At 40.5% G+C, this 17283-nt stretch overlaps 1 protein-coding gene across 3 annotated transcripts in view; it reads right to left on the bottom strand.

The window, feature by feature from the left end:
• The window catches only part of IMMP2L (inner mitochondrial membrane peptidase subunit 2), an 886026-nt gene extending 870201 nt beyond the window's left edge, over nt 1-15825 (bottom strand). Inside the window, exons 1-2 of one of the 3 annotated variants that reach the window (XM_043589280.1) lie at nt 15780-15825; nt 15176-15248 (exon numbers count right to left, since the gene is read on the bottom strand). The gene's annotated coding sequence lies outside the window, so the exon portion shown is untranslated. Of the gene's footprint in view, nt 1-13346; nt 13721-15175; nt 15249-15584; nt 15722-15779 lie in introns of those variants that run through there. The other 2 variants (XM_043589281.1, XM_043589282.1) reach the window with 2 other exon arrangements.
• Nucleotides 15826-17283: the final 1458 nt, after the last annotated feature.

Here is a 17283-nt window from a genome sequence, read left to right on the forward strand (position 1 = left end):
AAATCAAGAGTGACACAAACTTAGGCAGGAAAAATGTGGCTCAATATTCAAAGACATGCAGAGTCTGACCTGATTCTTTTCCAGCATCATCTTCTTCTCTTTTATGATGGTACCCTTCACATTCCCTCCCTATGCCTTTACTTGTTCTACTCTTTCAGCCTAGGTTTCTTTCCACCCTCTCCACACACTTAATGCTGCAGTCTCCTGATACAAGCTCAAAACTCACTCGTATTTTATGAAGTCACAGGCAATCTCCAATCTGTTAGCTATGCCCCATCCTATAGCACCCAAAGCTTTGTTTACACCTCATTTTGGACACTTAGATTATATTCTGTATCAGTCATTTATTTACATATTCATCTTCCCCACCACTATACCTAAGGGTGATTTTTTGGGGAGAGGGGGTATGTTATATTTTTTTAACTGTGGCAAAATACACATGACATAAAATTTACCACATTAACCATTTTTAAATGCACAGTTCAATAGTGATAAGTATACTCACATTGTTGTGCAACCAATCTCCAGAACTCTTTTGCAAAACTGAAACTCTGTATCCATTAAACAACTCCTTATTCCTCCCTACCCCCTACCCCTGGTAACCAGTATCCTGCTTTCTTTATGAATTTGACTACTCTAGGGACCTCACGTAAATGGAATTTGTCTTGTGACTGGCTTATTTCACTTAGCAAATGACCTCAAGGATCATCCATGTTGCCGCATGTATCAGAATTTCGTTCCTTTTTAAGGCTGAATAATGTCCTACTACATGTGTATTCTACATTTTGTTTACCAATTCATCCAGCTGTGGACACATGGGTTGCTTCCACCTTTGAGTATTGTGATTAATGCTGCTATGAACATGGGTCTTAGAAACTTTTCAATTATTTTTTTTAAGCTTTCTTTATTCTTGAGACAGCACACAGGAGTTGGGGATGGGCAAAGAGGGGGACAGAGGATTCAAAATTGGCTCTGCACTGACAGCAGCGTGATTGACATGGGGCTCGAACTCAAAAAGCGTGAGATCATGACTTGGGCCGAAGCTGGACGCTTAACGACTGAGCCCCCCAAGTGCCCACCATTTTACATTAAGAGTGCATAAGCATTATAAGTTCCCCACATCCTCACCAATACTTGTTACTATTTTTTTTAATAGTAGCTACCCTAATGAGTATGAGTTAATAGTATCTCATCATGGTTTTCATTTGCATTTTCCTAATGATTAGTAATACTGAGCACCTTTCCGTGTTCTTATCAGTCATTTGTGTATCTTTGTTGGAGAAATGACTATTCATGTCCTTTGTTCATCTTTTAATTGAGTTATTTGTTTTTTGTTGTTGAATTATAGGATTTGTTATAGACTCTGGATATTAACCCCTTATCAGATATATGAACCAGAGGGATTTTTTAAATTCACTTTTCTATTCCCTAACTTTCCATAATGGATTATATGTAATACAGAAATATACTTTGAGTTGAATGTGTTTCTTCCATTAAAAAAAAAATTTTTTCGTATAATACAAAATTCAAAATATCCAAAAAGTAGTATAAAATAGAAAATAAGACACCCTCTCATCCCTGCTCTCCAGCCACTCCCCAGAGGCATTTTATATTTTTTAATTATTCCCTCCAGAGATATTCTGTACATATACAAGAAACTATATATCTTAATTTAGTCTCCTCCAAAATATTAACCTACTAATGCCCACTGTTCTGCATCTTTTTTTGACTTAATAATTATTCCATTTCAGTATATATCAACTGCCTTATTCATTTTAACTACTACACATTCTACTATACGTACCATAATCTATTTATCCAGTTCCCTAAGAATGGGCACTTAAGTTGTTTCTAATTCCTGCCAACAATACCCTTAAATATATTTCATCCAAGTACAAGATCTGCAGAATAAATCCTAATAAGGAATCAAATGATATGTGTGTTTTAAGTTTTGTTAACTATTTCTAAATTGGTCTCAATGAAAACTGCAAAAATCCATACTCCCATTAGCAATGATGAATCTGCCTATTTCCCTATACCCTCAATAACACATTGTGTTTTCAAACTTTGTTTCTTTGCCAATCTGACAGACTACTAAATCTAATATTTAGGTCATTCACAATCTAACCTCAATCTACGTGTTCCATGGCCTTTTACTGTAGGCAAATAATTTCTCATTGGTTCTAAATTAAAGAACAAAGGTACTTCCCAAATGTCTTTGTTCAAACCCTATCGGTTATTTTGAATGGTTAAGATGATCTCTCTGCTCTCCCTGCAAATACAAAAGACCACATTGATTCAACAACTCTTTAGTAAGAGTCTACTATGTTGTATAAAAGTAACTGAATTTTGTGCAATGGAAGATCATAGCAGGGAAGGTCAACCTAGAATGGACAGCGGCCTCTATAACTTTAAGCTACACAGGCATACCTCGTTTTATTGCACTACTCTTTATTGTGCTTCGCAGATAATGCTTTGTGTGTTTGTTTTTTTACAGATTGAAGTTTGTAGCAACCTTGTATCAAGCAAGTGTCTTAGTGCCAATTTTTCAATAGCATTTGCTCACTTCACGTCTCAATGTCACATTTTGGTAACTCTCACAATATTTCAAACTTTTTCATTATTATACTCGCTACAGTGATCTGTGATCAGTGATCTTTGATGTTACTATTGTTAATTGTTTTGGAGCACGACAAACCATGCCCATAAAAGATGGTGAACTTAATCAGTAAGTGTGTGTGTTCTGACTGCACATGTGGTGGAAATAGAACTATGTCATGTCTTTGGCCATAGAATACATTTTGAAGACAAAAAAAGAACTTTAAATTAGTACAGATACAAAAAGATGAGATTGCAAGATAATAAAGATGTTAATAAAGGACGTGACTATTAGAGTTTTATCTTGAACTAAACAACGTCAAGCATTCTCAAACTCGGAAGTGTAGAGTTTTCTGTAACTATAATGCATTAGTATGTCGCTGACCATTCCTCTAAGTATTTTAAACTAGATGGACACTTTGAAACTAGAATTATATTTAATGTATCACTTGCCTCAACATTTCAGCTTCACAAGACTATTTGCATTCTCTTCCCCCCAAAAATCTTTCTACCTAACTATGCCTTGCCCTACTGGCTTCAATCATCTACCATCTTCAATGGTGTTTTCCTACCATAAACATCTAATAATGTGTCTCTGACTATATACAGAAGGTGGCAATATAATTCGTGCTGTTGAAGGGAGAACTAACATCTCAAGCTAACAACTAGGAAATAAATGTGATCAGGAGCACACAAGCTGAATATCCCAAAGTGTATACCTTTCACAATAAGATACAAGCAGCCTTAATAAACAAGACATATTCAGAAGAAAAAAAATGCATTTTTTCTCTGACACAGCTAAATAATACATCTTTTCAGTAGTATTACCTTCTTAACCCCTAATTATTACTGCCCTTTATTACTTGTCTGCAAAACCAAAAAAAAAAAAAAAAAAATCTAAAAAGTTGAATGTGATAACCCAGTATGACTCATTAACCAAATAATTCCTCACATTTCTTAAAAAATTTTTTAAGTTTATTTATTTTGAGAGAGACAAAGACAGTGTGAGTGGGGGAGGGGCAGAGAGAGAGAGGGAGACTGAGAGTCCCAAACAGGCTCTGAGCTGTCAGTGCAGAGCCAATGTGGGGCTTGAACTCATGAAACCACTAGATCATGACCTGAGCCTAAACCAAGAGCCAGATGCTTAACCAACTGAGCCACCCAGACTCACATTTCTTTATGAATTAAAATTTACATAGGATTCTAACAAACAGCTTGGATAGTACTCAGAAATAACCATGTGAGCTCCATTTTTCCAAAAAAAACGAAATGAAGTTCAGAGACGAAAAGTTCATGTTCGCATAGTTGATAGTAGAGCTAGCACTTGAATAAATCCTCATAAACTGGTTCCATCTTTTCACCATACATCACCACTTTAAAGTCTAGAAATTTATATTTACTGCCTATTTTTTTAAGTTTTTTTTTTTTTTTAATTTTTTTTTCAACGTTTATTTAATTTTGGGACAGAGAGAGAGACAGAGCATGAACGGGGGAGGGGCAGAGAGAGAGGGAGACACAGAATCGGAAACAGGCTCCAGGCTCTGAGCCATCAGCCCAGAACCTGACGCGGGGCTCGAACTCCCGGACCGCGAGATCGTGACCTGGCTGAAGTCGGACGCTTAACCGAATGCGCCACCCAGGCGCCCCTATTTTTTTAAGTTTTAAAATAAAGGTTTTAATGAAATGTTTAGAATATTAACACCATGCACACGTCTCACACAATCTTCATCTAAAACTTAAACTATTACTGTCATAACTCATGTGTTCAGACTACAGTACTTCTCTTACACATGAGAAAGAGATTCATAAAAAAGCTAATTAGTTTATGAAGTGCCTCAAACTCCTTCATAATGATACTAAATAGTTATTATTTAACAGAACTAAATAATAATTACTTAGTGTTTAAATGTGACACGAATAAAACTCTCATTAAATAAGCTCTTGGAAAAATACCAAAATGCTTTGTAAATTATCTGCTACACCAGGCAAACTAAAATTTAAGGAAATAAGCTACATACTGTATGATTCCAACTATATGACATTCTGGAAAAGGCAAAACTATGGAGACAGTAAAAAGATCTACGATTGTCAGGGGCTGAGAGGAGAGAAGGATGAATAGGTAGAATACAGTGGACTTTGAGGGCAGTGAAACTACTGTATGATACTATAATGGTAGACACGTTATCATGGATTTGTTCAAATGCACAATAGAATGTACAATACAAAGAGTGAACCCTAATGCAAACTATGGACTTTAGGTGATAATGCTACATCAGTGCAGGTTCATCAGTTGTAATAAATGTATCATTCTGGTAAGTAATGTTGATAATGGGAGAAGCTACGCATGTGTGGGGGTGGGGGTATATGGGAAATATCCGTACCTTCCTCTGAATTTTGCTGTGAACCTAAAACTGCTCTAAAAAAATAAAATCTATTTTAAAAAATTAACACAAATTATCTGTGACAACTCTAATCTTTTCCTACCAAGTGTTGCTCTACAGGTCCACTATTACCTACTTAGCAAAGAACACCTTTGATTACCATCAACCCTAACGTTCAGTTGAACTCTTCTTTACAGACTCGGTGCCCCTCACAATGCCCACTCTGCCCTTTGTAGCCCACTCATCCTCAAACATGGCATCAGTAGACTAAGCCCAAAGACAGGCAGAAAATTTGGTACAGACAACAGACAGAGAAGGCAGGTAATGGAGAAGGAAGTGAAGAATACCTAAAGAGAGAAATCATCAGGAAAATCCACAAGACAGAGCAGAAAGCAGAAAAGAATCCTGAGATGCTTTGAATTTATTGGTCTACATAATGTGAAAAATGCATAAAATTAAATTTTCCTAAAATGTAAAATATGCTATTACAAACATTCCCCTTCTTTAAAAAAAAAAAAAAAAAAAAAAGTCTTTGCTGTACATGATTCTAAAACCAGAACACCTAAACTTGATAATGTGTTTACAATGTGTCCTCCAGCTACAAGCAAGATGATTTTTCAAAGGCTGACCATAAATGCTACAAACATTTTTCAAAAGAAAGATATATACAAGTGCATGTGTCAAAGTGTCATGACAAAGACCTACCTCTCGGAATAAATTTTTGGATAACATTGCAAAGATAAAATTTTTATGATTTATCACATGGAAGAAAGACATTATCTTCTGGGCATTCTTAATCTAAGTCAAAAATATGCTATGAGTTACCAAACTAAGCAGGAGTTCAATGAGATTCTGAAACAGTCATACATGAATGACTGTGTGTATCTTGGGGGGTGAGGGGGGGGTGCTTGCTTGCTTTGGTCAGCATTGAGAACAGGCTAAGCACCTGGCAGACCCGAACATCTGAGGCATTTAGGAGAGGCTAAGGGCTAGAGTGGCAAATCAAAGACCCATCAGACAGGATTAAAGATGGCTCTGGCAGGAGCCACCACCATCATCAATACCACCTGAGCAAATAATGACCCTCGGCATCTGAAATTTCAGGAGAGGCGTAAAGACTGGAGTTGTGCCAGTGATCCCATTCAGTTCAGTTAATAGCAATTAAACGCCACTGAAGTACCAGGCATTAAGTCAACGGTGCCAGAAGACAATAAAGAATAAGATGTAGCCCCTACTTTAAAAGTTTCCAGTCCAACATAGGGTAAGACAAGTCCACAAATGACTGTAATCCAGGCAAAATAGAGCAAATTCCAAAAGACAGATATAAAAATGAGCATCAGACATTCAGAGATTTCATCAAGGAGGTAGACTATCTAGGAGACAACCTACCTAGGTGACTGACAGGTTCTTGCTATGGTTACTTTTCTTGCTCACGATTTTCTCCCATCAGATGTACTACTTTTACACTAGAAGATGTGAAAAAGTTGGAAAATGTACCTATTGCTTTAATGGTTTACAAAGGATTTTCCATAAAGTCTTCAAACTCAAGTCTTTGAAACTCAAAGCTATGCTGTGCTGGGTAGAGGTGGTTATCTTGTCAGACAGCCAACCCCCCAAGATGGTCCCCAATGATGCATGCCTCATACACTGTGTACTCTCGCTCTGAATCAGGGCTGGCCCATGAGAACAATCAGACATCAAAATGATGGTGTGTGACTTCCAAGGATAGGTTATAAAAGGCTCTACAGATTGCACATTGGTCTCCTGTATGTCACTCTGGGGAAGCCAGCTCCTATGGTGTGAGGGCAGCTGAATGGTCAGGTCCTTATGGAGAGGAATCAAATTGCCAACACCAACTTGCCAGCCATGTGAGTAGGCATTTTGGAAGTGAACCTTTTAGCCTCAGGCATGCCCTCTAATAACTGCACCTCCAGCTGGTATCTGACAGCAACCTCATGAGACCCTGAGCCAGAACCACCCAAATTGCTGACCCACAGAAACCACAATTTAATAAATGATTATTGTTGTTTTCAGCCACTGAGCTTTTGATATGTTACAAAGCAACCAGAGAGCTAATGCATCCCAATTTTACATGTGATGCTCAGAGAAACTAACCTAGCTACTACCAGTTAGGAGTGGGCAGGGAAACTTGATCTAGAACCCAATCTGAGGCTTTAGGTTCAGTTTCCTTTCCATTAAATAATACTACTTCTCAAGTAAAATATGTTAGAATACCATAGGATGATCATTCTTATGTGATTATAGGACCAACACTAATATACCAGGCATCCCACAGTAAAAAAAAAAAAAAAAAAAAGACACAGTTACATGTCCCTCTGTACATAACAGACATGATGGGACCTATAATATAATGGACTACATGGTGCTCCATGGTACTTTGTGGAGTTTTTACTGTCTTCTGGAAGATTTCTATATTTTAATGTATAGATTTTAAAAATGAAAACCTATTTAGAGCATTTTAATACTCAATAATCACATTACTAACATTGAGAATTTTTATACACTTTACAATCTTTGTCACAATAAACATTTGTATAATTTTAAATAGAATTAATGTGTCAGATGAGAAATGCTCAACTGCTGACTGTTTCTTTAAGGATTTACATTTTTGCTTTAGGTCTTCAACATTTTAGCATTATGCAAATACAGTAAAAAATAGCATCAAAATGCTCATGATGGTGAAATCTTACATTCCAATCTGTAAAATGTTACTACCTTGCAGGGCAAGGTGGCAAGCTCTTAGCCAGTCTTATCCTAGAGAAAGTCAACAGAATATTTCATTGTCAAAACCACATCTACACGTAATGTCCCTTTATACAATCACCTCTTTTGACCCACACAATCTTACAAGGTAGGACTGGTTTACTGCCATCCCCATTTTCCAAAGGATAATGGGCTTAGAGAAGTCTAAATGACCTAACTAAGGACACATGCTATTAAAAAGAATCACAGGGGCACCAGGGTGGCTGAGTTGGCTGGGGGTCCAACTCGTGGGTTTGGCTCAGGTCACCATCTCACAGTTTATGGGTTTGAGCCCCACATTGGGCTCTGTGCTGACCGTGTAGAGTCTGCTTGGGATTCTCTCTCTCTCTCTCTCTCTCTCTCTCTCTCTCTCTCCCTCTCTCTGCACCTCCCCTGCTTGCTTGCTCGCTCTCTCTCTCTCTCTCAAAATAAATAAACATTAAAAAACAAATAAAAGAATCACGAAAATCCAAACTATTACTTTTTAGCTCCAACTCCAAGACTTTTCTGCTACACCATATCTTAGCTCAGTCATTCTCTACCCTGGCTGCATTAGAACATCTGGGGGCATTTTGAAAAATATCAATACCTGGACATCATTCCAAGATATTCTGATTTAATTGCTCTGGTCTGTTTTAGTCATCTAGAATATAATAAACCAGTTGTAGTAAATTCATAGAAAGTTTGTACTAGAAAAGAAAAAACTGTGGATATCTCTATATGTCAGCTGAAACATCTTTATCCTCCCAAGTTCCCTGAAAGACACAGACATCTTGCGGGAAACCAAATAGAACAAGGAGGAAGAAGAGATGAAAAACTGAAACCCATTCTGCCACTATCATGGGACCAACAAGGAGTATTTTATTTCCCTTGATCCCACTCCTCGAACCTCAGCATCCTATAACTTCACTCCACTGCAAGTTCTAGCTCACGAGTCACCTTGAGATTTCACCTGTGCGAAGTCTTGTGGCTAACACAAAAGAAAGAAGACCATTGTTTTACATCCATCTTACCTTGGACCTCTATATCAGCACATATTGCATAAGGCATTTATTTACACATTCATTTCTCTCACTGACCTGAGAAGTCCTTAAGGGCAGGATCCCTATCTCATTCATCCTTCCCATCCTATGTAGACTTCCATATGATACAGCCTTGAAGACAGCAGATATTAATAAATGTTTGCTAAATCAAATGATTTTTTTTATGTTTGGCACGGTTAATTCCCCCTTAGCTTCCTAGTACACACTCTGTTGACATTTTTCAGTTTTTAATAAAAAGGGGACTTTTTCCCCCCCACAGTTGGATTAGGTCAGAGAATAATGTAAGTGAAAAAAGGCCAGATGCAGTGAAAGCAAGTTATCAGTGGAACTTTGGACAAGGAAAAAAAAAGGGTAAATAGGATATTCAAGAGTGGGGGTCAGGTATGCATTTTGTGTTTGTTTGTTTGTTTGTTTTAAAGGGAAGATTAGGCAAAGACAGCGACAACCTGATTTTCATTCACTAGAAAGCATAACAAAGAACCGTGATTACAGGCAATTATATTTTCAACACTTCCCTGTCTGTGGGGCCCCTTCCTCTCAATATACATACATGCTGTCTCTCCCCTCAAAAAAAGAAGCCTGCCACACTGAGTTTCATCTTTGGACACATATTAGAGCTTTGAAAATTCTGGACTGCAGACCAGTGAAGTCAGAATCTCTGAGAAAGGGCCCAGGCATACTTACTCTCTCTTCACTTCCTCCTCTCCTATTCACTCCTTTTGCCCATGCAGTGTACTTTCTGCCCCCACCAAACCAACGGAGCCATTGATTCTACTTTACAATCCTCATCATGCTTGATGATTCATAGCATTACAGTTTTAATTGGGTTCTACTTCTTGAAACTCTGCAAGTTGGCCTGAGAAGTTTTGCTTTCTCTTTTCCCCCAGCTTCTCTGGCCACTCCCCTTCAGTCTTGGTGTGTCCCAAAAAATTCAGTATTCTCCAAAACTTACCTTGAGCCCTTTTCTCTTTCTATGCAGTTCCTCTAAGCACTTTTGTCCTTACCCATGCCTTCAACTACTCTCCACATAGTAAGCACTCAGAAATCTGCCTCTGCAGCCTCCACATCTCTTGTGACACTCCAGGACCGTATATCCAATGGCCTACTAGACAGTCCCAACTCGCCAAAGACATGTCCAGCAAGCTCCTTAATCACTTGTCCCAGCCTGAACTCAACAGCTGCCCCCAGCCCAGAGCTGCTTCCTCTTCTCCCTACCCTCTCACCAGTCAGAAATCTAGCAGCTGCTCCAGCACCCTCACCCTCCCCTTTCTGTTACATTCAGTCATGAAGATGAACCAATTTCCCCTCCTTCTAAATATTTTTCCTAAACTTCTAAGTTTACTTCTAAGTTTCCCCACTACTTCCAGCCTTGTCCCAGCTCTCGAGTTGCCATTATCCACACTAATACACTGTCTGCTCAGGTCTCCAGTCTTGCCACATCCCCACATCCCCACCCAGCACCTCACTCCACCCCCAATCTACCCGGCACTTCGCTTTCAAGGTGAGCTTTCATGTCGCTCACAATGCCGCACGTGGCATAGAAAGTATGCCCTGACCTAGCTATCCAGTTTCATCTCCTTTCACTCCTGACTTTGCCCTAATGTAACTGACCTATATATAGTTCCATGAACACAACATGCCCTCGTAATGCCATACAACTATTCAGGCTATGAGCCCCATGTGGAAATGCTCTCTCCTGCTTGTCAACCTGCCCACTTCTACTCCGCTTTCAAGGTTCAGTTCAAAACACAACCACTGCTAAAATCTTCCTGTGACATTTCCATCAGGGATCAAGAGCTCCTGCTAGCCTTCCTTTGCACTTATACCTCTGTTATGGCAAATAGTACACAATATTTGAACTGTTGGCCAAGATGTCTACTGTCCTACTAAACTATAAGATCCTTGATCAAGGACAGTGACTTCATCTTTATAGCCTCAGTACTAGTTCAATGAACATGGCATATAGTTTAAAAAAAAAAAAATGGTTAATGACAGGACAAGAAGATCAACTGGATTTCAAGTATAGAAAAAGTCCAGATCGGGGGCTCCTGGGTGGCTCAGTTGGTTAAGCATCTGACTTCAGCTCAGAGCCAGAGCCAGCCTGTTTCTCTGCCCCTCCCCTGCTCACACTTTGTCTCTCTTTCAAAAATAAATAAACATTAAAAGAAAATAAAAAGAAAATTTTTAAATTTTTAAACCAAAGAAAAAGGCCAGATCTTTAGGAAGTACAGACATCTATTATTAAGTCTCACCCATTAAAAAAAAAAAAAAGAAATACATGATTATTCAGGTAATAGCAAGGTAATGAAAGAAAGAAAGAAAGAAAGAAAGAAAGAAAGAAAGAAAGAAAGAAACTATAATTGGACTAAGCATCAATAAGGAGGTAAGAATCTCCAATGGAGCAGCTGACAAAAGATCAACAGAAAGGCCAGAGATAAAGGTGGTTCTTTCTACAAGTCAAGTAATTCATCAACCTAAGTCCATGGACTGAGCAAAAACTGGCAGCTTCCTCTGTGAGTTCACCACTCCTCCCTTTTGTCATTATTCTCCATAGCCTTTTCTCAGCCCCCACTACTAAATTCCAGATTCCAGGGGTAATGTCTCTCTGCTGGAGCCACAAATCCTGCCAGTGGATTATTCTGAGATCGAAGGTGGGGGTTAGGGGGTTGGTAACCTTTGTTCTTGTGGCCAGGACCAAGAGGGAAGAAATGAAACTACTATTTACTGATGGCTAATTTTGAACCAGATATTGTGCTACTTTACAAATGCTCACTAAATCTCACAATAATCATGAGCAATTATTCCATTTTACAGATAAAGAATGTGTATCCAAGATCACAGCTAAGCAATCACAGAGCCTACTTGAAAACCCAGAAGTTACAGCATCTAGAGTATTTCTATATTCCTGACTGCCTCAAAATGAGGGATGTGGTTCCGCTATTCTAGGCTGGAACTCAAAATATATTATTCTCCAAAACCCTATTATAAATGTTGGCTAGAGTCTATAGTACTACTGATACATAATGGGCATACAATGAGTTAAAATAGCTTTTTGGGGTCCTGATCTGGAAATCTAAAGTCTATTTGTTATTTGATTTCTGTAAGTACACCGTTCAACACTGCAAACAAAAATGGACTTGGAAATGAATTTCTGGAATACAAGAATATGTTTTTCCACAAAAAAATCACCAAGGATAGAAACTATTTTACCTCGTTAACTTGTAAGAGCAACGACACCAGAAGACACCTGTGGGAAGTGTGCTTTTCTGACCAGGTGCCCATTTAGCGTGTGCTGTCATTTGAATAAAACATCACACTAAACCCTACAGCAGAGCTGATGATACAGTGTCACCAACTAGAGCTGATAGGCCTCTAATCTACTGACAAAATGTACTCCTTAGCGAAGTGAAGCCAGATGTCTGGTGTAAAATCTGATGTCTGTGGACTTGTCTTTCTTGGCTTCCAGAGCTGTATTAGATACACTAAATACACAGCTTAGCTGTATATTAAACCCACAACTTGGCAAAATCATGACAGTTTGGACATGTAGCATCAGTATTTTTATTGTAATTCTTATAAACCAAAGACATTTCTGAAATAGAAATCCTAAATTTAAGCACTCAGCTAAATGCGGTGGTAGTATCTTTCCCACGTTAGGAACAGTGTCAGAGCTTTATAAACACATTTATAGAAACCCTTTCCCTTCATTTTTCAAGCTGACACTCTATAGGCATAGCTGTGGAATGATTTCATAGGGGGGAATTCAAGCCAAGTCAGGGGTCAGTCCTTGTCCCAGAAATTCTAGGATCAGATATAACAAGTGGTGACTGTGAAAATGCAAACATCCACCTTCAGGAAAGTGAATACGAGATACCTTACTTCAACAGCAAAGAAGATCATGAAGAATGTGATGGGTGACCAGATAAAAAAGGAGCGAAGTTAACAGTATCTATATGCCAGACGCTGTTTTTCACACATTTTTAAATATACTCATTGTTCTGTTTTGACAGGTGAGATGTTAGGGAGCAAAGTTTTAACTGGTCCAAAGTCGCAGAGCTTATGAGATAAGAGCCAGGACACAAGCCAATGTCTAAAAGAATCTAAAAGCCATGCCACTTCTATAGGAGGATTGACCTGGTACACAGACAAGAACATAGAGGTAGAAGGCCAAATAGTAACATATAATCATGAAACAAATAGTTGAAGAAATAGACACAAATTGTTGAGAAGGTTCATCTAAGAGTAGGCTCTTAAGAGACTTGCTTTCCATCTTTCATATCCCTGCAAGATTCATTTTTAACCTTATGTAACCAGAAAAAGTCATCTTCAATAAAAAATGAGGTTAAATGTACCAGAAACTCATACAGGTGACCAGCCTAGTACTTACTTTAAGTGAATCCCCCATAACACTCTCCATATTTTCTCATCTTACATTATCTTTATGCAACAATTCAAACCATTATCCTCATGTAATTTTTATACTGGTACAATACACTTATTACACTGGAAAATGACTATAACACTGTAACAGCACTCCAACCAGTCTTAAGGGTTAACTTGCCTCAAGCTTATGCCCTTTGTGCTTGCTGACCTAAGTCCCTTGGTCTGTAGCCAAAGTAACCTACTTTCCTGGAGATTTGCAAACCGCTGGCCTTGAGGAGTGAAGAACCAAACCTTCCCAGAAGATAACACCTAATCACATTAGAAAACAGCTGCCACCGATGCCAACGAGCCTCTTCAGGGTCATGTCGACGCACAACTAACCGCCTGGGCGCCAGCTTCTCCTGAATGTGGCAATCAGAATGCCCCCTCTCCCCATTCTTCACGCCTTCCCCTTAAAAACTCTGCAGCTGCACCTGGACTGGGAAGATGGTCTTTGAGACATTACTCCACCATCCTCCCAGGTTGCCGGCTTCCTCAATAAAGCAATCTTTCCTTTGCCACCATCACCTGTCTCTCAAGTATTGATTTTTCAAGCAGTCAGCAGCCTAACCTGAGTTCAGAACTGATTCTCTGTCCAGCAACAACACTATTCTAAAAAAGGACACAAATCACCACGTCAGTAATCCTTGAAAGTTTACCACTGAATGTGCTAGAAGGCAGAAAAATAGCACTGTCCACCCGCAACACTGTATAGACTAAGCTCAATAGTATAGGGAAGGTCTTTACAATAACTCTTAACTATTCTGAAAATCCACAGAAAACTGAAAGGCCTGCCCCAAATGGCCATCTCCAACACAGGCTCATCATTCTTACCATCCAATTTATCCATCAGTGCTCGGTCGTTTGGTAGGAAAAGATAATAAATAAATATCCACTGCACTAATGAATGAACCCATCATCCATAAACAACTATTTTCTAGTTTTTCATACATTATGGATATGGCCATCTGAGCCATATACACAGACAAGTAAGAAAGCAGGTTAAGGGTACAGGCAGGCAGGGCCAAGTTGCCACAGAAGGCAATTCTGGCTCTCCTGTGTAAGTATCCCAGAATGGTTTGCTACATTCTTGCTTGGGGCTAACCTGAATTTTAACGAACTGAAAACACTTGTTTACATGGGACACATAGGATGCATAAGGCATCCCCAATGTTCTGAGAGGAGCTGTGTTTCATTCCAGTAAGAAGGTAGAAGCATGGCAAGTGATGGAAGATTTGCACAAAAGAACCAGTGTAAGACACCACACTGAAAATCACAGCAAACCTCCGAGGGTTTCAGTGTGCTGTTTGGCCACTTTTCAGAAGGGAAGAAGAGTATTTGTGAAGGGGTATCAAAGTCAAGGAAAAATGGCCCTGCCTGGTAATTTCACCCCCACGCCAAAAATCGAAAATCAAAAACAAAAACAAAAACAAAACCTTCCTCTGTGAGCTTGAGAGAAGATCCCAAAAGAATTTCAACAGTTATGATATTGTTATTTTTACCCTTTGGCGTTCTAAAGAATTTTTACAGAAGTCTCTTAAAAAAAAAAAAAAAAAATCTGTGGGTGGGTCCCTGTCAGTAATCAAGCAGGGCCATGATTGTTTAATGACTACAGTCTGGGGGATTAATCAAAGCTAGCTTAGAGAGCGCCATGGTGGGGAGGCAGACAACTGCCAGACCAACGGTCCAAAGACGGGAAGGGTAACGACAGAAAGCTGTCGGGTCAAGTAGCTAAAAGGGATCTATGCCAAGCTGTCAAGTTCCCAGCCAGCTCTACAGGCTCTAGGCCTGAGAAAACTTTCGGGTTTGGAGTCTGTGAGCCTTGAAGGTGGGCCTCTGTTTCCTGATGATAAAGGTAGAATTTGGCCCCCACATCCCCCAGGGGCAGTTCTGGCTCTCGATTTTTGTCTCCCTTGCTCTTTCTTATATAGTCCTAGCTCCTTCCACCCCTGATCATTCCTTACTTACCCTTTCTCCCGTTCTTCCTCGGTGAGAAGGGGTAAGTGGTTATTTTGTGCCCTCGCCCAATTTGGCCAAAACCCTAAAAGTAAAAATGACAGAGACAGGTGCTTTAAAATCCTGATGTTGAAGCCTCAGGAACTCCCACCACCTGCCCAACACTTCAAGGCGCAGGGCAGCGCGTATCCACAGCGCTCCCTCAAGGCCAGGGCTTGGAGCCGGAGTTGTCCCCTCTGGGGGTGGGGGGGGTGACAAGGAGCGGGCGCGATCTAGGGGTGCCCACTTGGCGGGGAGGAGCTATCCGCCTCCCGGCTACGTGTCGCCGTCGTTAGGCGCCGAGGAGCCACCATAGTTAGCCGAAAGGGTAGGCGACTGTGCCTGCCGCCGCGCGGGGCCTTAGATAAACACGCGCACGTACACATGCTCGCGACCCCACAGGACTCGCGGCCGAGCAGCTCTCAGCCTCCCAGCAATTCCCTCCCCGCCTGCAGCCGACTCCTCCGGAAAGGACCCAAGCCCGGGGGACCACCAGGGGTCGGCGGCTGCGCGCCCGCCCACCCCCGCCAGCCTCACAGAGCCCCCCGAACCGCCACCGCGCTCCCGCCCTCCGCACCCGCTGCGCAGCTCAGCCCAGGGGAAGTCCCCGCGCTGGCCCCGCCCCCCACCGGCGGCAAGCTCCGCCCCCATCCCCCAGCGCGCGGGAGCTGCGCGAAGCTCCGCCCCCCGCGGAAACCCGGTGCCGCCTCCTCCCCCTCCCACCGCCCCCCGGCAGCGCCAGCCTGGGTTAGGCCCAAATCCCGGTATGGATTTGCAACGGATTAAAAAATAACACTCATTCAGCAAGCAATAACTGAGCACTTACTCGAAGTTCTGCACCGTACTAATGGCAGAGAGGACGACAGAGAGCTGAAACTCTATGAAACTGTGTCTTCAGCACCCCCCCCTTTCAAATAGGTCAGGAAACGGAGACCCCAGCAGCGGCTTGGAGTGCACAGCTACAGTGGCAAAGAGCTTTTTGAGTGCTCCCCCTCTGGACTCCCGTTATTGCGTTTTTTCTACTAAAGTGCACACAGGATAACTATTTCTAGGCAAGCCAAAAGGAATAATCCAAAACAGGTGGTTTACTTTGGGAAAGCTGGAATTTCATTCCTAAGCGTTTGTCTTCAACTTACAGGGTTATGACAACCCACAAAGAAAGTGGAACCTAGATCTACCAAACAGATATAAAACACTTATTCTCTCTTTTATCCCCCCCCCAATTATATGCCTTATTATTGTTGTATTTTTCATTCTTCCGAATGCTGACAAACTACTCTGTGCATTTTCAAATCATTTAATATAAATGTTAGTACCAGATGCTCTGGGTACTCTAGCTTAAAATTAATTCTAAAGGTTTAACAACCTACTCAGAGACTCAAACCACCTGATAACTAAAACTCCTAGAGTCTCCTGAGAATAACATTGCTTTCCTGCAAAGAGGGTATGTGCCAACTCTGTAGTTTTTCTCATTCATCACTGAAATAATTACTGTAGGGCAAGCTTTTCTCTGCCAATGCTTAAGGATTTAATTCCATGAGCACTTAACTGCATGGGAGTCCCACCTTTATCAAATAGCACTGAGAACCTATTTATAAATTGGACTAGGTCCTTTTGGCATTGTGAAAATCAATAAAGGGAAACCTCACTAAAGTGGAGTTGGGAGGCTGCAGCTGTACCACCCACACCACGTCAGTTACAGACCCCAACAGAGCAATCCTCCACAGGAAAGAATCATCAACGACAGTCCTTAACAGAGAAAGTTGTACATTGCATTTCCTACCACAAATAGGCTACCTTTGCAACCCAGCCAATAAGAAACCATTATCATCCTGAACTCTTGCTTTTCTCCAGTGGACTTACATTCAAAACAACCCTTCTGACTCCTCCTTCATCATAAAATAACAATCCTCTCCTTTGTTTGTTGCATTTGCCTGTGTTTTTTGCTATAGCTTGCATATCCCAAATTGCAATTCTCTGCTATTCCTGAATAAACCATTTTTCTGACAATGTAACTGTTTTATTTTTTAGGTTAGCAGCACTAATAATTAAAAATCAATTTGGATGATTAATCAAATTAA

The sequence above is a fragment of the Prionailurus bengalensis genome, chromosome A2 (genome assembly GCF_016509475.1).
Source record: "Prionailurus bengalensis isolate Pbe53 chromosome A2, Fcat_Pben_1.1_paternal_pri, whole genome shotgun sequence".
Classification (NCBI taxonomy): domain Eukaryota; kingdom Metazoa; phylum Chordata; class Mammalia; order Carnivora; family Felidae; genus Prionailurus; species Prionailurus bengalensis.